We start from the raw sequence: 24225 nt of genomic DNA, 5'->3' as shown, positions 1-24225 counted from the left end.
TGATTTATTTATTTATTTTATGCATTTTATATAGCGCTACTATATTCCGCAGCGCTTTACAGACATTATCATCCAACTGTCCCCAATGGGGCTCACAATCTAAGGTCCCTATCAGTATGTCTTTGGAGTGTGGGAGGAAACCGGAGTACCCGGAGGAAACCCACGCAAACACGGGGAGAACATACAAACTCCATGCAGATGTTGCCCTTGGTTGGATTCGAACCTAGGACCCCATCGCTGCAAGGCATATGATGGTCGCTTGGGACCCTGATCCCCCTTATGGGCAAACTCATGCCTGAGTGGTAGGGAATAAGACACAGATTTTCCCACATCACTGTCATAATCACATGCACTTTGATCACTTCCATGAGACACATATGGCACAGGGGATTTAACCCTTACATCTCTCTCCAGGGGAATATGTGGAGAGACACTTCTAGGGGCTTTCGTGTTGCTGGCGCCTAGCATGGGTCAATGCCTCCTGTGTAATCATGCCATCACTTTCAGGTGGCTTATGGTCTGGGATGGAGTCTGCTTTAAGAGCATGTGATGACATGTCTCGATGTTGGGGCGTAAGATTTGGGGGGTCTGGAGATCCCGCAGTATTAGACGGATCTCTATCAGCATTAATTACAGTATGGCTTGATTTGCCTGTCTGCTGAATTTTGGGATATCGGAGGTGTAACTCCTCCAAGTCACTTTTTGCCTTTTGGTATGCAGGTATGCATCCTGGCTGTGATCAAGGTTGTATTTTAAGTCCTTAATCGTGGCCTCTGTGATTCTGAGATCTGCTTCTAGCTGGGCTACATAGTTCTCCATTCCCTTCACAGACTCACGTCTCTTTTGTGAAAGAGTACTGACTGACAACAATGCATACAAAACAGGTGGCAATGTGCATAAAAGGTGTTGGTCTCTCTTGGTATTATCTTGTGTCAAATCTATATATGTCAGGTATCTATCAACCATGCCACCTAACTTCCATATATCTCCACGTTCTTCCTTGGCTCTTTTCTGCAGCTCATTAATCCATGTAGTCACATCCTTATCCAATTTAAGCCATGAATGTATTGTAGGGATTTGCTCTGGTAGGCAGGGTAAGAGGACGCAGTACAGAGGCAAGAACACGGTAGTAAAGCAAAAGTTCAGTGTTTATTCGCATAAAAGGAAAAAAGGAAAACAAACACTTTGCAGAGTCCTGGTGTTAATTCACACAGAACAAAGATGTCACCTGGCAGGCTTATTTATCCACGGCAGTCCACAGCCGTCCACAGCAGGCTTTAGGGCGCCTGATTTCCAGCATGTGGCTCTCCAGCACGGTATCAAACGTTTAGGTCCCAAAGCAGAGCCTGACAGAGCTCCATTGTCAGATGGAGGATCAATTCCACACAGACTGTTGGCTGGGTTTTTATAGCCCAGTCTAAAACCTGGCCTGGATCGTGGGAAACAGCCACACACCCTGCTCTTTGGCTGCTCCCAATAAGAACCGGCCAGGGTCGGCTTTACAGCCATACTAAGTAAAACAACAGTGTCAGCCAGCACTAGCTGCTGCTGACACACAAAATTACCGTTTTTTATCTCACCGAGACCAGGAATGTCGGCGACACGTACCTTCCGCCAATGACGGACCCTTGCGCCCTCCTACATACCTCCCCCCTTTGTTCAACCCTGAGGGGGTGAACACTTGCCAGACAGTGTACCCGGGACAGGGCATCTGCATTTTCCTGTAACCTACCTGGCCTATGTTCCACTTAGAATTTAAAGTTCTGTAGAGACAAGAACCACCTGGTGACCCGAGCATTCCTCTCCTTGGCCTGGCTCTTCCACTTGAGAGGGGAGTGGTCGGTCACCAGACGGCACTTTCTCCCCAACAGATAATAGCGGAGAGACTCGAGTGCCCACTTTATGGCCAGGCACTCTCTCTCCACTATACTGTACCGGGTCTCGGATGGGGTAAGTTTGCGGCTCAGGAAAACAACGGGATGTTCCTCCCCATTGGTTTCCTGAGAGAGTACAGCTCCAAGGCCTACTTCAGAGGCATCGGTCTGTACCACAAACTCCCTCTTGAAGTCGGGCGTCACCAAAATCGGGGACCCACACAGGGCCGACTTCAAAGCGGAGGAAGCCTCTTCCGCCTGGTCATTCCAGCGGACTATAACGGACTTCCAACCCTTCAAGAGCCCTGTTAACGGAGCCGCTAAAGTGGCAAAATGGGGAACAAACCTCATATAATAGCTCACCATTCCCAGGAACGACTTTACTTGTCTAGAGGTGACAGGTCGGGGCCAATTCCGTATCGCCTCTATTTTGTTTACTTGGGGTTTGATGACTTCGCGCCCAATGATATACCCAAGGTATTTAGTCTCCTCTAACCCTATTGCACATTTCTTTGGGTTAGCTGTTAGTCCCGCCTTTCGAAGGCGTGTACTTTGGGCAGGTGACTTTCCCAGTCGGTACTGTGAATGATAATATCGTCCAGGTAGGCCTATGCGTACCGCCGATGTGGACGAAGTACAATATCCATTAGACGTGGGGGCGCCATGCAGGCTAAAAGGTAATACCTTATATTGGTACAGCCCCTCTGGTGTGATGAAGGCAGTTTTCTCTTTGGAAGCCTAGGTCAAGGGTACCTACCAGTACCCTTTGGTGAGGTCCAAAACAGAAAAATACCTGGCTGGGCCTAACCTCTCAATAAGTTCATCTACCCGAGGCATGGGATATGCATCGAATTTAGATTCTTCGTTCAACTTCCGAAAATCGTTACAAAATCGTAACGTCCCGTCTGGCTTGGGAATTAAGACTATAGGACTGGCCCACTCACTTTTAGACTCCTCAATGACGTCTAGCTGCAGCATGAGCTGCACTTCCTCCGAGATGGGTTTTCGCCGAGTCTCGGGTACCCGGTATGGCTTTAACCAGACTTTTGCCTGAGGCTCAGTGACAATGTCATATTGGATTGCGGAAGTGTGTCCAGGGAGGTCCGAGAACACATCCGTGTTCCGACTAACGAACTCCCTGGTCTCCTGAGCCTGTTTAGAGGACAGGCTGTCAGCAATTTTTATTGTGGCAATCGCTTCCCTTGCATCAGACAGAGGAGCCTGAACCTCTTCCCCTAGCAAGCCCAGCCGCGGGCTGTCTTCCGTAGAGGTGTCCCTATCTTTCCAAGGTTTTAGTAAATTAACATGGTACACTTGCTCTGGCTTTCGCCTCCCTGGTTGATGTACCAGAACAAAACCCGATCACCCGGGTTAAAGATCCAGACCCGAGCCAGATCCGACTCTGGGCTCGCTGAGCTGCCTCTATATGCTCCCTGACAAGAGGCAAAACGGTCCGCTGTTGCATCTTGACAACATATTCCAGGACACTTTTATGCGGAGTGGGTTAATGTTCCCATGCCTCTTTGGCTACATCCAACAGACCACGAGGATGTCTGCCATAACGCAATTCGAAGGGCGAGAACCCAGTAGAAGCCTGGGGCACCTCTCGCACAGCGAACATGAGATAGAGCAGAAGAAGGTCCCAATCCTTCCCATCTTTAGACACCACCCCTTTGAACATGGTTTTTAGAGTTTTATTAAACCTTTCAACCAGACCGTCCGTTTGCAGATGGTATACGGACGTCCGTAACTGTCTGATGTGCAGTAACTTACAGAGTTCCCTCATCACCGTGGACATAAAAGGGGTCCCCTGGTCAGTCAGAACCTCTTTAGGTAGCCCCACTCGGGAGAACATCTCCATTAGCTCCTTAGCTATAAGTTTTGCTGATGTATGTCGCAGTGGCACTGCCTCCGGGTACCGCGTGGCGTAATCAAGGACAACCAAGATGTGTTGGTGTCCCCTAGTGGACTTCGGTACTGGGCCTACTAGGTCCATAGCGATCCGCTTAAACGGTACCTCGATGTTCGGGAGAGGTACCAAGGGACTGCGGAAAAGGTGCTGGGGGCTAGTTGCCTGGCAGGTCGGGCAAGACCTACAGAACTCGTCCACCTCCTTAAACACACTGGGCCAGTAAAACCGTTGTAGTATCTGGTCCTGTGTTTTCTGCATTCCCAGATGACCCCTGAGAACATGCTGGTGGGCTAACTCTAACACGAGTTTGCGATAAGCCTGGGGCACCACCAACTGTTCAATGGATTCACCTCGCAGCTGGTTTGCACGATACAACATACCCTGATAAACCACAAAATGGGGTAACACTGTCTCTGCCCCTGGTTGTTGTGGTTCACCATCTACCATTAATACATTTTCCCAGGCTCGGGAGAGGGTTGGATCTCGGTATTGTGCAGTACCAAAATTATCCCCGGAGACATTGAGGTCTGCCAGCTCAGGACCTGGCGACAAGTCCTCCAGGTCTCCCATCATTACACTTAGCGGGGTTGTCTCCTCCTCTTCCACCGAAGTGGAGGTTACCCCTAACGCTGGCCCTTCGGACTCAGGTTCCCACGGTTCTGGTCTCCCCCCTGAGCCGGGCCACTCTGCTAGGGTTACACCCAGGGGCGTACACAGAAATCATTGGGCCCCATAGCAAGAATTTAAATTGGGCCCCCATGCCCGTTCCTAGTCCCTCCCACTATGCGCCCTGGCTCCTCTCACTACCCTCCCTAACTTCTCCCCTGCCCCACCTCGTGCAGCAGTATTTTGTTCTACAAAATGGCAGTACTCGTGCCGGAACCCAACAGACTCATTATAGTGAATGGGATCTGGTAGGTCCCGGCGGTGTTCAGCATATATTGACAAGAATCTGGGGCATTACATGATGTAATACCACCCAACTTTCCTGCTGTCCAGCATTGCACATGCGCAGAGACATGAGAAAAGTTTGAGGAAGTGAGTGCCCCCCTTCCCGTATTCTCTGTGTCATGCAGGACAGCTGGGAGACACTGACATTACTGCTATCCTGCATGACACATGTGCAGAGACAGGAGTCTCTGGGAAAGCTGAGTGAACCCCTCCCCCCTGCCTTTCCATGTTCTTATTATCTACATTTATGCCTTGCAGGATAGCAGGAAATCTGAGTGACATTACATGATGTAACAGCACCCAGCTTTTCTGCTGTCCTGCATGGCACATGTGGAGAGACATGAGAATAGTCTGAGAAAGCTGAGTAACACAACTTTACTCACATTACATAATAGCAGCCAGCTTTCCTCCTGTTCTGAATGGCATATGTGCAGAGGAATAGCCTGGGAAAGCTGAGTGACCACCCCCCCCCCCCTCCACACACCCACCCCTCTGCACTGTCCTCACCTACAAGTCGTCACTTACTTCATTACTGGTGGGGTTGTGGCAATCCGGAGGAATCAGGCATGATGGAGCTAGCAGACGGGAGGCGGAGCTAGGAGGCAGGGCTAGCAGACGGGAGACAGTTAGGAAGATAGATGGGGGCGGGGACTCTACTCCACTGCGGCCCCCCTTTCCTCACGGGCCCCATAGCAGCTGCGTGGTCTGCCTATATGGTAGGTACGCCACTGGTTACACCTGTCTCATGGGTATCAGTCACTCTCGGAACAGGCCAGAGTGCCGGGAAGCCCGGGAAGTCTCTCCCTATTATAAGTTCATAGAGTAGACAGGTTGCGACAGCCACCCCGTGGGTCCACCAGCCGGAAACCGAGGACAGAGACACCATAGCAGTAGGATAGTCTTTTAAGTCCCCATGTATACACATGACTCCGACCTTACGCCCAGTATACTTATGACTCCGTACTAGGGGAGCTATTACCAGGGGAGCCATTACCAGGGGAGCCATTACCAGGGGAGCCCTTACCAGGGTCACCAGACTCCCTGAGTCCAACAGAGCCTCCGCTGGAGTGTCTCCCACCTCCACCTGGCATAGGTGGTTCAGATACTCCGGAGCACCCACGGAACACAGTTTTCTGGCATACAATGATTGATGGAAGCCATAGTTTGTGTCCATGGGTTCCCCCTGATGTGGACAGTCAGCTCGAACATGTCCAGGCTCCCGACACTGCCAGCAGATTATTGGAGCGGGCTCCACAGGGGTTAAATCCCGGGCGGATTTGGTGTGCACCAGTCGCTGGGTCCGGGGTGGAGAGTTACGGAATTTGACTGCCCCCTCCCAAAAGCACCCCCCTGTAAGTTCCGGGTCGCCTCATAGCGCTCCACCAAGTCGACCATCTCAATCGCATTACCTGGAGAGACCTGGCCAATCCATTGCTGGAGAGGGGGTGGCAGAGCCCTCCAGAACCTGTCTGCTAACAACCGTTCCAGCATAGCAGTGGGGCTCAGCACGTCAGGCTGTAGCCACTTTTGCAAAAGGTTGAGCAGGTTATAATACTGGGGTCTCACAGGCTCAGCCAGGTTGAACCCCCACTGATCACCTGCTGGGCCCGGACCAGCACATTCACTCCCAGTCTTGCCAAAATCTCACCCTTTACCTTTGGGCAGTCGGCGGCTTGATCGCCCGGCAAGTTGAAATACACCCGCTGAGACTCTGATGCCAGGAAAGGAGCCCACTGGTCCTGGGGCAGTCGTTCCCTGGTGGCCACTTTCTCATACATCGCCAGGTAGGTTTCGATGTCATCTGTGGGTGTCATCTTAGGGATCGCTGCACGGACTGCTTTCCGAGCATAGTGGACGCTTGGGGTTGCTCCTGCTGTCTGCAAAGCCATCACATGTTGTAGCAGCAACTAGTTGGTCTTTTGCTGCTGCTTGTTAGCCTCTCGCTGGTGCAGGTTGGTCTCTCGCTGCTGCAAATTAGTCTCCATGAGGGCCTTCACAACAGCCTCCATTTTGTCGTATGACACAGGTTTGAATTTAGCTGGTTTGATAAATGACATACAACCGTGCCCAAAAATGCAAACCAAAAATATTTCGGCGTTCACGCCAGCCTCACTACGCTGGTCATCCCCGGAAGAAGCCAGTTCCCTGCGAAACGAATTTGGGATGAGACGACTGAGGGATTGGCGCACACTTTGGGGGTATTTACCATTGCTTGTTGATTTCCACATTTAGTTTACCAACGTCTTTATCTGACCTTTACGACCGGGGGCCACTTGTCCCTTGTTGGTTCTATGAGTGGCTATTTCTTTTGACTCTGAATGCCCGTGTGTGTCGATTCCCCAGTCCCCTCTAAGGTTTTTTATTCCTCACCGAAGTATGTCTTTTTACTGCTGATTTTACATATCATAATGTCTGTCTAATGTTTATTGAATAAATAATTTTCTATTTACTTACATGGTGGAGCCGTAGTTCAATTTTTTTTGTGTGTAAGTAAAACAACAGTGTCACCCAGCACTAGCTGCTGCTGACACACAAAATTACCGGTTCTTATCTCACCGAGACCAGGAATCTCGGCGACACGTACCTTCCGTCAATGACCCTTGCGCCCTCCTACAGTATATATTCGACAACCTTAGAGATTATCTGCTCCGGGTAAGATGGACTATCTGCTGTAGCCTGGCCATTACCCGGGTCACTGCCTGTTGCACTCATGTTTTTGATAAATAATCAATACACAGATGTCAGCAACAATCTGGCTAGCCAAGAAGAAATATATATCCATTCAGTGAGATACACACGTCATAAAGTATACCTTAATATTTGGTTATACTATATATCAATATTGCATATTATACACTCACCTAAAGAATTATTAGGAACACCATACTAATACGGTGTTGGACCCCCTTTTGCCTTCAGAACTGCCTTAATTCTACATGGCATTGATTCAGCAAGGTGCTGATAGCATTCTTTAGAAATGTTGGCCCATATTCATAGGATAGCATCTTGCAGTTGATGGAGATTTGAGGGATGCACATCCAGGGCACGAAGCTCCCGTTCCACCACATCCCAAAGATGCTCTATTGGGCTGAGATCTGGTGACTGTGGGGGCCATTTTAGTACAGTGAACTCATTGTCATGTTCAAGAAACCAATTTGAAATTATTCGAGCTTTGTGACATGGTGCATTATCCTGCTGAAAGTAGCTATCAGAGGATGGATACATGTTCTCATTCTGTTTACACCAAATTTGGACTCTACCATTTGAATGTCTCAACAGAAATCGAGACTCATCAGACCAGGCGACATTTTTCCAGTCTTCAACAGTCCAATTTTGGTGAGCTCGTGCAAATTGCAGCCTCTTTTTCCTATTTGTAATAGAGATAAGTGGTAACTGGTGGGGTCTTTTGCTGTTGTAGCCCATCCGCCTCAAGGTTGTGCGTGTTGTGGCTTCGCAAATGCTTTGGTGCTTTGCTGCATACCTCGGTTGTAACGAGTGGTTATTTCAGTCCACGTTGCTCTTCTATCAGCTTGAATCAGTCGGCCCATTCTCCTCTGACCTCTAGCATCCACAAGGCATTTTTGCCCACAGGACTGCCGCATACTGGATGTTTTTCCCTTTTCACACCATTCTTTGTAAACCCTAGAAATGGTTGTGCGTAAAAATCCCAGTAACTGAGCAGATTGTGAAATACTCAGACCGGCCCATCTGGCACCAACAACCATGCCACGCTCAAAATTGCTTAAATCACCTTTCTTTCCCATTCTGACATTCAGTTTGGAGTTCAGGAGATTGTCTTGACCAGGACAACACCCCTAAATGCATTGAAGCAACTGCCATGTGATTGGTTGACTAGATAATTGCATTAATGAGAAATAGAACAGGTGTTCCTAATAATTCTTTAGGTGAGTGTACATGAATTATTGATATGTTCATACTAAAAAGCTAAATAAATGCACACATGAATATACATAATGCTTATGAATATATGAATAGACACCACACACCAGATGTGTCTTAAGGATATAAATTCTTATCTTGTCATGGTTTAGCCATGAAACAAACATTGTTCCCTTCAGACAGACATGTCTGTAGAAACCAGTATACTCCCCATAGATAAACCCATATCTTTTAGCAGTAACTTTTAAAATATAATGTCCGTTCATATTCACGATGAATCTTATAGGGTTGATGTTCCTGGAGGGATACACCAAATGGGAAAGGATTTAGGAAAACTAGAGGAATGGTCAAAAATCTGGCAACTAAAATTGAATGTTGATAAGTGCAAGATAATGCCCCTGAGGAGTAAAAACCCAAGAGCAGAATATAAAATCAGTGATACAGTCCTAACCTCAGTATCTGAGGAAAGGGATTTAGGGGTCATTATTTCAGAAGACTTAAAGGTAGGCAGACAATGTCACAGAGCAGCAGGAAATGCTAGCAGAATGCTTGGGTGTATAGGGAGAGGCATTACTAGTAGAAAGAGGGAGGTGCTCATGCCGCTCTACAGAGCACTAGTGAGACCTCATTTGGAGTATTGTGCGCAGTACTGGAGACCATATGTCCAGAAGGATATTGATACTTTGGAGAGAGTTCAGAGAAGAGCTACTAAACTAGTACATGGATTGCAGGATAAAACTTACCAGGAAAGATTAAAGGACCTTTACATGTATAGCTTGGAAGAAAGACGAGACAGAGGGGATATGATAGAAACTTTAAAATACATAAAGGGAATCAACAAGGTAAAAGAGGAGAGAATATTTAAAAGAAGAAAAACTGCTACAAGAGGGCATAGTTTTAAATTAGAGGGGCAAAGGTTTAAATATAATATCAGGAAGTATTATTTTACTGAGAGAGTAGTGGATGCATGGAATAGCCTTCCTGCAGAAGTGGTAGCTGCAAATACAGTGAAGTTTAAGCATGCATGGGATAGGCATAGTATTCAGTATATTGGGCAGACTAGATGGGCCAAATGGTTCTTATCTGCCGACACATTCTATGTTTCTATGTTTCTATGTTATATAAACTGAACTTGCCATGAACTCCTCTTGGCCTCTTCAGCCACATAACAAAACTTTGGTTCAAGCTGATTTCCTCTTAAAGGCAATGAGCATTCATTTTGGCCATAATATCATTAGATAATACTGTACACTTATGAAAATGCACAACACTCCCTAAGATCTTGAACGCAATGACATCAGTAGTAAATCATGTCTGAGTGACACTGACGTACATAGCTATTGGTAAACGGATGTTTGATGATGTTATGCTTTTTTATGTCCCAAAGCTTACAAAATTGTCTCTTATTGGGGCAGATGATGATTAAACACACATGGTGTTATGAGAAAGAAAAAGAAACATGTGCATTGTTGGGTGACCAAGTGTCCAAAAATTATGCCTTGACAGGGTCAAAATGCCTGCCCATATGACACACACAAGTGTTAATTGGCAGAAGAAAAAGTGGCTCATTCTGAAAGAGCCTATAAAAATTATTTAAAGTAATAGCAGTACGGTGTGGATGTGGAGACGGTAGTGTATTAGAGGCATGTGGCCACAATAGTAGTGGCAGCATAGCATCGAACATACAAGGTAGTAGGGTGGTAGTAGTAGTAGCAGATGCGTAGTGTTATTGGAGGTGGCAGTAGGGGATTAGCAGTGAGGAGTACCAGCCATATAGTACATATTGGCAGGCAGGCAGCAGCAGCCATAAGGAACATGATGGTAGGTAGGTAGGTAGGAAGCAGCAGTGGCATGATGGCGGCAGTAGAATCCAGGCTTGGTTCCATTTGACAAATGTGATATTTTTTACACTGGTTGAGGACAACTGGATCTATTTGGGTGTCACCACGCTCCCTGCAGCACTGAAAACTCTCTCCGAGATGAAACTGGAGGCTGACCAATAAAGAAGAAAGAGAGTGTACTGAACCAGTTCAAGCCACTGTTCCAGTCTGCCTGGTTAGAAACCCAAGGAGTCAGGGTACAGGGTATGCAGCGGAGACAGGACAGAATGTAAGTAGGCCTGAATATGGGCATTGAGGTGGGAGGTCTTGGCTTTCTGATTTGCCTCAGCCTGGCGCGGTACATGAAAAAACTGCTCCATCATGTTGAGGAGACTGAAATGGCTGCTGCCACTGTGGCTTTTGCTGCTTGTAGCAGCGGGAGGGGTTTACTCTGTGGGTGGTGGAGAGGGGCCTCCCTTTCAGACACACTGGCAGCTGGCATCTGCTCGCTGAAAGCTGCAGCAAGCTGCATACAAAGTGCTTCCTGGTAATAACGTAATTTGTCCTCCCTTTCAGAGGGAGGAAAACATTCCCTCCCCTCACTTTGCTTTGATAGCGAGATGCCTGTTATGGTATAAAGCAATCGAGTATACAGCTCATCATTCTGGCTAGTGTGCCCAAGGAGCCAATGCTTTCCAACTCTGTCCCCCACTGAGACAATTGGGCAACTTGTCCGGTGCCATCGTGATCGTAATCCTCTTGCTCCTCCACCTCCAACTCTTCCTCCCCTACTTTCATTGGCGCTCTTCATCCTCCTCCTCAATGGGAGTTCTCCTCGTGGGTCCCCAAAAGCTACAGGGCAGACAGCAAGATGCAGTAGCTGTTCTTCGCCCCGTGCTGCATGAGCGTCAGTGTCTGGTCTCAGATAAATATAAGGGGGATGAGGGACAACTGCAGCAGTAATGGCATGAGCTGCCACAGCAGAACCTGGAAACAACACATGCTTCCTGCTAAGGCGGTCTGTTGCATGACTGAATCATTCACGGCTTTCCGCTTCTCATACATATGGTCTAGCATGTACAATGTTGAATTCCAGTGAGTTGGAATGTCGCGAATTATAGGGGTCCTCCAGGAATTAAGAAAATGAAAATACTTAAATATTACTTTATTATAAATACATTCCCCAATACCTTTCATTAGTTATAATGGCTCATTTTTTATAGGGAGCAACCATCAGGGGAAATAAAATGGCCACCGTCCTATTAGCGCACACAAATCCTGTCCTAATCACACAGCAGGACAAGTTACTTCACAACACTGAGCTATAGTCTGTCCTTTCTCTACTTCATGTCCCCTTATGAACTCCATTCCTACAGAGATTCAGATAACGTTCTTATCATCTGTATTCAGGATCAAAATCCCTGACAAGCAGGAATGAGCTGTCTCAGCCTCCTCTATCTCAATGTTGTGAAGTAACTTGTCCTGTTGTGTGATTAGGACAGGTTTTGTGTGTACTAATAAGAAGGTGGCCATTTTGTTTATGCTAATGCTTGCTCCCTAAACAAAATGAGGCATTAAAGCAAATTAAAGGTATTTGAGAATATATTTATAATAAAGTAATATTTAAAGAGGACCTTTCACTACAATAAAAAATCTAAACTAAGCATACAGACACGTAGAGCGGCGCCCAGGGATCTCCCTGCACTTACTATTATCCCTGGGCGCCACTCCGTTCTCCCGGTATAGGCTCCGGTATCTTCATATTTTCGGCTCAACTGGGTGGAGCCTGCCGACGTCTCCTTCTCCCAGGCTGGAGTGCTGGCCAATCGCAGTGCTCAGCTCATAGCCTGAAAGAAAAAAAAACTCTACATGTCTGTATGCTTAGTTTAGATTTTTTATTGTAGTGAAAGGTCCTCTTTGCGAGTCAGGGAAATTGCAATCGCAATATATTTCAGTGAATAACATTTGAAAAGACCCAAAAGTCCTTTCAAGGACTATTGTGTGTGGTGGCAGCAATTTAATTGTGCAAAGTTGTACTCAAATTTTTTTATTTATACTTTTCGAAATAGCGATTATTTTGCTATATAGAAGGTGTCTGCAGTGACTTGTAACATCTGTGCAGCAATACCTTCTGTGTATCAGGGGCAGAGATAGGAAGAATATTAGTGAAAATATATATTTTTTTCTCATAATCCACATTTTTGCTGTCAACGGTGTAATCCGTGAATTGTGTGATCTGCGCTTTAATACCTTGTGTGGTTGTCAGGCCCAGATATAGGGAAAAAATGATAATTCAGAAAACACAAAAAAAAAATTCCATAATCTATCCACATTTTTGCTGTCAACGGTGTAATCCGTGAATTGTGTGATCTGCGCTTCAATACCTTGTGTGATTGTCAGGCCTAGATATAGGGAAAAAATTTAAGATACAGAAAACAATTTTTCTCCCATAATCTGTCCACATTTTTGCTGTCAATGGTGCAATCCGTGAATTGTGTAGTCTGCACTTCAATACCTTGTGTGGTTGTCAGGCCTAGATATAGAGAAGAAAAAAATAATACAGAAAACAATTTTTCTCCCATAATCTATCCACATTTTTGCTGTCAACGGTGTAATCCATGAAATGTGGGATCTGCGCTTCAATACCTTGTGTGGTTGTCAGGCCTAGATATAGGGAAAAAATTTAAAATACTGAAAAAATAATTCTCCCATAATTAGAGTTGACACCTGGATGTTCGGGTTCGACGAGTTCGGTTGAACTGTAAAAAAAAGTTCGGATTCGGGACCCGAACTTGACCCTGAACCCGAACCCCATTGAAGTCAATGGGGACCCGAACTTTTGGGCACTAAAATGGCTCTAAAATAGTCCTGGAAAGGGCTAGAGGGATGCAAAAGGCATCAAAATGTGCTTGAGAGCATGGCAACTGTTCTGCAAACAAATGTGGATAGGGAAATGACTTAAAATAACATAAAATACCGAAAAATTAAAAATAACAATCTGGATCTAGGAGTAGGAGGTTGAGGAGGCGGTGGATGGGTGGATGTGGAGGTGTAGGTTGACGCGGCGGTGAAGGAGGAATAGGTAGCCAACACTGATTTGTGTTATTTTTTATTTTTAAATTAGGACATATAACAAAATAAAACAAAGAATAAGTTTACTTGAGTACAAGAATGGATGGTTGAGGCTGGTATAAATGTCTATTCTGCACAAGGTACGGACAAGTCCTGTGGGATACACGTTCACACTATACACTGGCTGCACCTCCAAGGCTGACAAAGCTTTTCCACATTTAGGCCATGCTAATCCTGCCTTCTCAGGTGCTGGCGGTGCCCCAGCTGCGTTGGCGACCTCTTCCTCCTCCTCTGCCTTCACCTTGTGCTTCCACTGTGCACCCGCTGTCAGGTGGGGATGCCATCAGCAGCGTGCGCTTGTAGTCGCGCTTCTTCCGATCAGTAACAGATGTTTTCACTAAATTTAGTTGCCTGTCAGCAATGCAGAGCATGGGTTCATTCACGGCAAAAGGGGGTCCATGTCACCCAGCAATAGAACAGAGGATTTTGAGAGATTTTGTCACGGATGATGTTGCAGATAGCTGGAAGTTAGGGATAAACATCCGACTGGCTTGATCCCAAACTAAGGAGCATAAAGGTAACCCCTATAAACCCCTAAGAGTTCACCCTGACTGCTAAGCACATACAAGGGTCTTTGAGGTAGACGATTGCATGCCCTCGTACCTAGACTGTGTGACACCTGAAAACCCTATAATAGTAAGGGGACACGACCACCGGCTCCCTGCTCTTAATACGGAGGGACTCAGGGTCACCTAGAATCAAGCCAGCAAGAAAACACAATACATGGCACAGCAGGGGTTCATTTACGGCAAAAGGGGGTCATGTCACCCAGCAATAGAACAGAGGATTTTGAGAGATTTAGGCCCCTGTCACCCAGGCACAGCTGGGATTCATTCACGGCAAAAGGGGGTTCATGTCACCCAGCAATAGAACAGAGGATTTTGAGAGATTTAGGCGCCTGTCACCCAGGCACAGCAGGGGTTCATTCACGGCAAAAGGGGGTTCATGTCACCCAGCAATAGAACAGAGGATTTTGAGAGATTTAGGCCCCTGTCACCCAGGCACAGCAGGGGTTCATTCACGGCAAAAGGGGGTTCATGTCACCCAGCAATAGAACAGAGGATTCTGAGAGATTTAGGCCCATGTCACCAGGGCACAGCAGGGGTTCATTCACGGCAAAAGGGGGTTCATGTCACCCAGCAATAGAACAGAGGATTTTGAGAGATTTAGGCCCCTGTCACCCAGGCACAGCAGGGGTTCATTCACGGCAAAAGGGGGTTCATGTGACCCAGCAATAGAACAGAGGATTTTGAGAGATTTAGGCCCCTGTCACCCAGGCACAGCAGGGGTTCATTAACGGCAAAAGGGGGTTCATGTCACCCAGCAATAGAACAGAGTATTTTCAGAGATTTACGCCCCTGTCACCCAGGCACAGCAGGCGTTCATTCACGGCAAAAGGGGGTTCATGTCACCCAACAATAGAACAGAGGATTTTGAGAGATTTAGGCCCATGTCACCCAGGCACAGCAGGGGTTTATTCACAGCAAAAGGGGGTTCATGTCACCCAGCAATAGAACCAGGGCCGGCGCCACCTGTAAGGCGACCTAGGCAGCCGCCTAGGGCGCAATTTAGCAGGGGGCGCCGGCCCAGTGCGGTTTAAAAAAAAATTCGTTGCCGCAATTTTTTCTTTAAAGTACGGCGGCGGGCCCTCTCCCAAACCGGGCAGCTGACGCACCGCCCGGGCAGGTGCGTATATGATTGTGTACTGCCCGGGCGCAGCCTGAAGAGAGGGACTGACAGGAGGGAAGCACCTCTAATGTAGCCTGGCCGAGCTCTGTTCGGTCCGCGGTAGAGGAGCTTTTGTTTCCTGTACCCAGCCGGAATGACAGGAAGTGCTCACTTAGTGTGCACTTCCTGTCAGTCCAGCCGGGTACAGGAAACAAATGCTCCTGTACCGCGGACCGAACAGAGCTCGGCCACGCTACACTAGAGGTGGGGGGGGGAATGAGAGTGACAAGGGAGGGGGGGAGAAGAGAGTGACAAGGGAGGGGGGAGAGAATGAGAGTGACAAGGGAGGGGGGAGGAGAATGAGAGTGACAAGGGAGGGGGGAATGAAAGTGACAAGGGAGGGGGGGAATGAGAGTGACAAGGGGGGGAATGAGAGTGACAAGGGAGTGGGTGAAATGAGAGTGACAAGGGAGCAGGGGGAGGAAATGAGAGTGACAAGGGAGCAGGGGGAGGAAATGAGAGTGACAAGGGAGGGGGGAGGAAATGGCTCTAAAATAGTCCTTGAAAAGGCTAGAGGGATGTAAAAGGCAGTAAAATGTGCTTAACCCCTTAGGGACTTAGGGCGTAACGGTACGTCCTAACTTTAAAACTCAATTGCGGCGCAGTGGGGGTCAATCGGAACAGGATGTCCGCTGAAATCATTCAGCGGCATCCTGTCACAACGCCGGGGGTGGTCCCGTGACCGCTCTGTGTCGGCGATCGCCGCAAACCGCAGGTCAATTCAGACCTGCGGTTTGCGGCTTTTACCTGGTGCGACAGCGGCGGGCAGCGGTGCCATCGGGTCCCCATGCGGCTGTAGAGGGGACCCGATGGCATGGAAGGCAGCGCGATGTCTAAGGAAGGCATCGCGCTGCCTTCCGGTGACGAGCCCCCTGGATCTCTCAGGCCAGAAGCTGTATGAGTAATACACACAGTATTACTCATACAGCCAATGCATTCCAATACAGAAGTATTGGAATGCATTGTAAAGGGGATTAGACCCCCAAAAGTTCAAGTCCAAAGTGGGACAAAAAATAAAGTGAAAAAAAGTTTAAAAAATAAAGTTTTCCTCAAAAAAAAGTAAAGTTTCAAGTAAAAATAAACAAAAACGTCATTTTCCCCAAATAAAGTGAAAAAAATTGGTAAAAAAATAGGTATCACCGTGTCAGTATCGACCGGCTCTATAAACATATCACATGACCTAACCCCTCAGATGAACTCCGTAAAAAATAAAAAATAAAAACTGTGCTAAATAAAAAAAAAATTGTCACCTTACATCACAAAAAGTACAACAGCAAGCGATCAAAAAGGCGTTTGCCCACCAAAATAGTACCAATCTTACCGTCACCTCACCCCGCAAAAAATTAGCCCCTACCTGAGACGATCGCCCAAAAAATAAAAAAAACTATGGCTCAGAATATGGACACACTAAAACATCATTTTTTTTGTTTTAAAAAAGCTGTTATTGTGTAAAACTTATATAAATAAATAAAAAGTATACATATTAGGTATCGCTGCGTCCGAATCGACCGGCTCTATAAAAATATCACATGACCTAACCCCTGAGATGAACACCGTAAAAAATAAAAAATAAAAACTGTGCTAAATAAACCATTTTTTGTCACCTTACATCACAAAAGTGTAATAGCAAGCGATCAAAAAGTCATATGCACCCCAAAATAGTGCCAATCAAACCATCATCTCATTCCGAAAAAAATGAGACCCTACCTAAGATAATCGCCCAATGGAAACACAAAAATGAAATCATTGTGTAAAACTTACATAAATAAAAAGAAAGTATACATATTAGATATCGCAGCGTCCGTAATAACATGCTTTATAAAAATATCACATGACCTAACCCCTCAAGTGAATACCGTAAAAAAAAAAAAAAAAAAAACGGTGTAAAAAAAGAAATTTTTTGTCACCTTACATCACAAAAAGTGTAATAGCAAGCAATCAAAAAAATCACACGCACCCCAAAATAGTGCCAATAAAACCATCATCTCATCCCGCAAAAACTATACCCTAACCAAGGTAATCGCCCAAAAACTGAAAAAATTATGGCTCTCAGACTATGGAAACACTAAAACATGATTTTTTTTGCTTCAAAAATGAAATCATTGTGTAAAACTTACATAAATAAAAAAAAAAGTATACATATTAGGTATCGCAGCGTCCGTGACAACCTGGTCTATAAAAATATCACATGATCTAACCTGTCAGACGAGTGTTGTAAATAACAAAAAATAAAAACAGTGCCAAAACAGCTATTTCTTGTTACCTTGCCTCACAAAAAGTGTAATATAGAGCAACCAAAAATCATATGTACCCTAAACTAGTACCAACAATATGCCACCCTATCCCGTAGTTTCTAAAATGGGGTCACTTTTTTGGATTTTCTACTGTAAGGGTTCATCAAGGGGGCTTCAAATGGGACATGGTGTCAAAATGGTGTAAAAAAAAACAGTCCAGCAAAACCTGCCTTCCAAAAACCGTATGGCATTCCTTTCCTTCTGCGCCCTGCCGTGAAATTTAGAAATTGTATCTCTATATTCCATTAATTCTTGTTGAACACCTAAAGGGTTAACGACGTTTGTAAAATCAGTTTTGAATACCTTGAGGGGTGTAGTTTATAGAATGGGGTCATTTTTGGGTGGTTTCTATTATGTAAGCCTCGCTTCTAAACTTCTAAGATTTGCTTCTAAACTTCTAAGCCTTGTAACATCCCCAAAAAATAAAATATCCTTCCCAAAATGATCCAAACATGAAGTAGACATATGGGGAATGTAAAGTAATAACTATTTTTGGAGGTATTACTATGTATTATAGAAGTAGAGAAATTTAAACTTGGAAATTTGCAATTTTTTACAAATTTTTGGTAAATTTGGTATTTTTTTATAAATAAAAATGAAATTTTTTACTTCATTTTACCAGTGTCATGAAGTACAATATGTGACGAAACAATCTCAGAATGGCCTGGATAAGTCAAAGAGTTTTAAAGTTATCAGCACTTAAAGTGACACTGGTCAGATTTGCAAAAAATGGCCAAGTCCTGAAGGTGAAATAGGGCCGAGTGCTTAAGGGGTTAAGAGCATGGCAACTGCTCTGCAAACAAATGTGGATAGGGAAATAACTTAAAATGAAATAAAATAACTAAAAATTACAAATTATTAACCTGCAACTCAGAGAAGAAGGTGGATATGGAGTCGGAGGTTGAGGAGGCGGTGAATGTGGTGTTGTAGGTGGAGGCAGCAATGGAGGAGGAGGAGGTAGCCAACAATGTTTTTTTATTATTTTTTATTGGGTAGGTAGCCCCCAAAATATTGGGACAAATAAATAAAAAGAAAACAAAGAATCATTGCACTTGACTTGAGTACAAGAATGTATGTTTGATGGTGGCATAAATGTCTATTCTGCACAAGGTACAAACAAGTCTTGTGGGATTCAAGCCTGGTTCATTTTAATGAACGTGAGCTTGTCCACATTGGCTGTGGACAGGCGGCTGCATCTGTCTGTAATGACGCCTCCTGCCATGCTAAATACACGTTCAGAGAGTACGCTGGCTGCAGGGCAGGCCAGCACCTCCAAGGCATTCAGGGCAAGCTCTGGCCATGTGGACAATTTGGAGACCCAGAAGTTGAATGGGGCAGAACCATCAGTCAGTACGTGTAGGCGTGTGTACAGGTACTGTTCCACCATGTTGTTCAAATGCTGCCTCCTGCTAACACGCTCCATATCAGCAGTTGGGGCCGGTTGTTGCGGCGAGGTGACAAAACTTTTCCACATCTCTGCCATGCTAACCCTGCCTTCTGAGGTGCTTGCACTGACACAGCTGCATTGGCGACCTCTTCCTCCTCCCCTGCCTTCGCTTTGAGCTTCCACTTGTCCCCCGTCGTCAGTCGGGAATGCTCACAGGAGCGCGTCTACCAGCGTGCGCCTGTAGTCACGCATCTTCCGATCACGCTCCAGTGAGGGAATTAAGGACGGCACATTGTCTTTGTAACGGGGATCCAGCAGGGTGGCTACCCAGTAGTCAGCACACGTTAAAATATGGGCAACTCTGCTTTCGTTGTGCAGGCACTGCAGCATGTAGTCGCTCATGTGTGCCAGGCTGCCCAGAGGTAAGGACAAGCTGTCCTCTGTGGGAGGCGTATTGTCTGCGTCCTCCGTATCCCCCCAGTCACACACCAGTGATGGGCCAGAGCTGCGTTGGGTGCCACCCCGGTGTGAACATGCTTCATCCCTATCCTCCTTCTCCTCCTCCTCCAGTAGTGGGCCCTGGCTGTCCAAATTTGTACCTGGCCTCTGCTGTTGCAAAAATCCTCTTTCTGAGCCACTTCTAAAAGACTGGCCTGAAACTGTTAGAGATGACCCCTCTTCCTCCTCCTCGTCCTGCACAAAACATCCTCTTCCATCATCACCCTAAGTGTTTTCTCAAGGAGACATAGAAGTGGTATTGTAACGCTAATAACGGCGTCACCGCCACTGGCCATGTTGGTGGAGTACTCAAAACAGCGCAACAGGGCACACAGGTCTTGTATGGAGGCCCAGTCATTGGTGGTGAAGTGGTGCTGTTCCGCAGTGCGACTCACCCGTGCGTGCTGCAGCTGAAACTCCACTATGGCCTGCTGCTGCTCGCACAGTCTCTCCAGCATGTGCAAGGTGGAGTTCCACCTGGTGGGCACGTCGCATTTAAGGCGGTGAGCGGGAAGTCTGAAGTTACGCTGCAGAGCAGACAGCCGAGCGACGGCAGGATGAGAACGCCGGAAGCGCGCACAGACGGCCCGCACTTTACGTAGCAGCTCTGACATGTCGAGGCAGTTGTGAATGAATTTCTGCACCACCAAATTCAGCACATGCGCCAGGCAAGCGATGTGCCTCAAACCGGCTAGTCCCAGAGCTGCAACGAGATTTCGCCCATTATCGCACACCACCAGGCCGGGCTTGAGGCTCACTGGCAGCAACCACTCGTCGGTCTGTTGTTCAATACCCCGCCACAACTCCTGCGCGGTGTGGGGCCTGTCCCCCAAACACATCAGTTTCAGAACGGCCTGATGACGTTTACCCCTGGCTGCGCTGAAGTTGGTGGTGAAGGTCTGTCGCTGACCGGATGAGGAGGTGGTAGAAGAGGAGGAGGAAGCCGAATAGGAAGAAGAGGCAACAGGAGGCAAAGAATGATGCCCTGCGATCCTTGGCGGCGGAAGGACGTGCGCCAAACAGCTCTCCGCCTGGGGCCCAGCCGCCACTACATTTACCCAGTGTGCAGTTAGGGAGATATAACGTCCCTGGCCGTGCTTACTGGTCCACATATCTGTGGTTAGGTGGACCTTGCCACAGATGGCGTTGCGCAGTGCACACTTGATTTTATCCGATAATTTGTTGTGCAGGGAGGGCACGGCTCTCCTGGAGAAGTAGTGGCGGCTGGGAATGACGTACTGTGGGACAGCAAGCGACGTGAGCTGTTTGAAGCTGTCCGTCTCCACCAGCCTGAATGACAGCATTTCAAAGGCCAGTAGTTTAGAAATGCTGGCATTCAGGGCCAGGGATCGAGGGTGGTTAGGTGGGAATTTACACTTTCTCTCAAAGGTTTGTGAGATGGAGAGCTGAACGCTTCCGTGTGACATGGTGGAGATGCTTGGTGACACATCCTCTGTTTGCTGGGAGGCAGGTGCCAATGTTCCTCCAGAGGCGGAGGAAGAGGCCGAGGCAGCAGCAGAAGAGGGAGCAGGAGGGGCCTGAGCCCTTTCTTGGTTTTGAAGGTGCTTACACCACTGTAGCCCGTGTCTCGCATGTAGATGCCTGGTCATGCAGGTTGTGCTAAGGTTCAGAACGTTAATGCCTCGCTTCAGGCTCTGATGGCACAGCATGCAAACCACTCGGGTCTTGTCGTCACATTGTGTGAAGAAGTGCCATGCCAGGGAACTCCTTGTAGATGCCTTTGGTGTGCTCGGTCCCTGGTGACGGTGGCCAGTAGCAGGCTGCTCTGCTTTTGCACCCTGCTCCCGCTTTTGCTACGCTGTCCTACATCGTCTTCAACCCAGTCTTCCTCCCTGACCTCCTTTTCGGTCTGCACACTGCAGAAAGACGCAGCAGTTGGCACCTGTGTTTCGCCATCATCAGAGACGTGCTGAGGTGGTATTCCCATGTCCTCATCAGGAAACATAAGTGGTTGTGCGTCAGTGCATTCTATGTCTTCCACCCCTGGGGAAGGGCTAGGTGGATGCCCTTGGGAAACCCTGTCAGCAGAGTCTTCAAACAGCATAAGAGACTGCTGCATGACTTGAGGCTCAGACAGGTTCCCCGATATGCACGGGGGTGATGTGACAGACTGATGGGCATGGGTTTCAGGTGCCACCTGTGCGGTTTCTGCAGAAGACTGGGTGGGAGATAATGTGAACGTGCTGGATCCACTGTCGGCCACCCAATTGACTAGCGCCTGTACTTGCTCAGGCCTTACCATCCTTAGAACGGCATTAGGCCTGACCAAATATCGCTGTAGATTCTGGCGGCTACTAGGACCTGAGGTAGTAGGTTCAGTGTGTAGCTGTGGCAGAACGGCCACGTCCTCTCCCTGCACCAGAGGCTCCACCAACACTACCACCACGACCATGACAGCGTCCCATATTAGATGTTTGCCTCATAGTTAGTGTTCACAAAGCAAAGTAAAAAGTGGTTAAGTCTGTTAAAAATAATTAACCGCCAATAAAACCCTGATGTAGGGTATTGCACTAAAAAAAAAAAAATTTAACTCTATATGACAGCGGTATTTGTGGCCTAAAGTTCACAGCAAATTATGCATGTCTAATCCCAGATGTGCAGTATATCAGAGGGTTTTTTCAACCCAGTAACCAAAAAGCCGTATTTCTGGCCTAAATGTGACAGTCACTTATGCACGTCTAATCCCAGATGTGCAGTATATATGCAGCCAGCCAGTAGCGCAGGGGCAACACGTGAGGTGCACGGTGGACCGATGAGGGGCCAAAATATAACACACAGTTCATCAGTTTACTCACCGTTAGCAGAAAGCCTCCCTGGGCTGGCAGCACAGTGTTGAGGTGGACAGCACAAAATCCTCCAGGGCACACTCGGTAGTAGAGAAGCATCAGCCAAGTTGGTGGTTGAGGTGCCCTTGATGTTAGGGGTGCTTAGGGTACTTGTTGCGGCTGAGTCCCTTGATGGTTTTTGTCGTGACGCCAGTACCGTTAATGGTGGTACAACCATTAGTAGTAATAATGAGGTAGACAGTGGTAAGATGCAACTCACAACTTTTACTGTTGATGACTTTGGTTGCAGCAGCACAAAAATGCAGTCACTTGATGTTAACAGAGTAGGTCTGCAAATCCACTGTTTCTAGGCTTTTTAGGTTTGACTTGGAGCTTAGCCGGATATTTTCTATATCAGTGTAATTTGGTGAGGTTGCCGGAGGCTATGGTATCCTTCACCTGAATATCCCAAAGGTCATTGATGCCTGATTTGTGGCTTTTATCCTTTGGATAGATAAGTCCTTTTTCCTTGTCCCTTTCTGGACTAAACTTTCATCAGAGCAGAAGTGCTAGATCTTACTTTTTGCACATTTGACCCATTAACACGTGTTGAGACACGATAATATGATTATTTACAATTGGTCACTAGAACCAGTGGTTGTCTCTGGGTTTACACGTGTTACTATACCTTATGTCTAAAATGTAACATTTATTTCTTGTCACTAAAACTTGCCACCTAGAACTAACATTGTTAAAATTATCAGCTGTGTCTGCAATACCGCTTATAATGGCCTTGGTTTAGCAGTGGGGCTTCACTTCATGCTGCCGAACATGCTCCTCTGTTTACACACGGAATCCACCATGCTGTGTTGAGCACACACTGTTAGTCTCACAGTGCGCTTCCCTAGGTGAGTGAGTTCCCTACTAGCGCTCCCTATTTGCTGATTTGTGCTGCATGACCCTTGCTTTTGCAGTGCACTGGCTGGCTAAAACACATACATTAATCACAGACACTGAATAAATGCATTAATGGTGGTTATATAAAGAATTATCTATCACAGAGGTAAACCACCTAAAATATAGCTTTTAATAGTAAATATAAAAAATTACCATAAATCCCTCACGTGGGGACAATAGAAAGACAGACAAACATACCAACACACGTGGGCTGGGTCAAAGACAGGTGGGATGGATGGTATGACAGGGAAAAGGCAGACCAGAAGGGTCCCTAGTATCACCCTAAGGTATCCCTTACTGGTGCTAAGCCCAGAGATGCACCCAGATGGTGGGAGCACTCTGTCCCCGTGCCTGCCCTGTCTGTCCTTAGAACAGCCCTAAAATACACAATAGACCCTTATGGATGCCCGGGTCGAATGATATCATAAGATATATACCGAAAAGATTGTCAAGATTCAATTGAAGGTTCTCGTCTCTACGCGTTTTCCCATTAGATTTGGTTAATCAGGAGACCACTAGAGAAAAACCAACGCAGTGCTAAACACACCGCTGTATCTATACATATACAATCCACAATAAGGAAAATAAACCAAAATGCTGGAGCACCAAAAGAAAAACACCTTCAAACCGCCTGACACATTACCAAATATACAGAGACAATGCAACAGACAAGATGGTGTAACACCAAAGCATGAGGCAAACAAGTACAAACAACCACCTAAAAGTTAGTCAAGGGTGCTGTATCTGTCAATTAAGCAGAGCATGCAGCGGAAGGGAGTACCTATAAACTCCAAGTAAATGCCGTACTTATCTTTGAGAAGTGTGTCCAGGCGGTTTGGGGTGCTCCAGGGGGCACTAAGATGAGGCAGGGCCAGTGAGAGGAGGAGAGCGCTCGCTGGCCCTGTCAATCAAGTGGAGGAGGGGGCGTTTTTTCAAACAGAGGATGCGGGGGCTACCAGCAAATCCGCCCAATTTGCTGGTAGTTA

The sequence above is a fragment of the Bufo bufo genome, chromosome 3 (assembly GCF_905171765.1).
Source record: "Bufo bufo chromosome 3, aBufBuf1.1, whole genome shotgun sequence".
NCBI lineage: Eukaryota > Metazoa > Chordata > Amphibia > Anura > Bufonidae > Bufo > Bufo bufo.
This window is presented reverse-complemented; position numbering follows the sequence as displayed.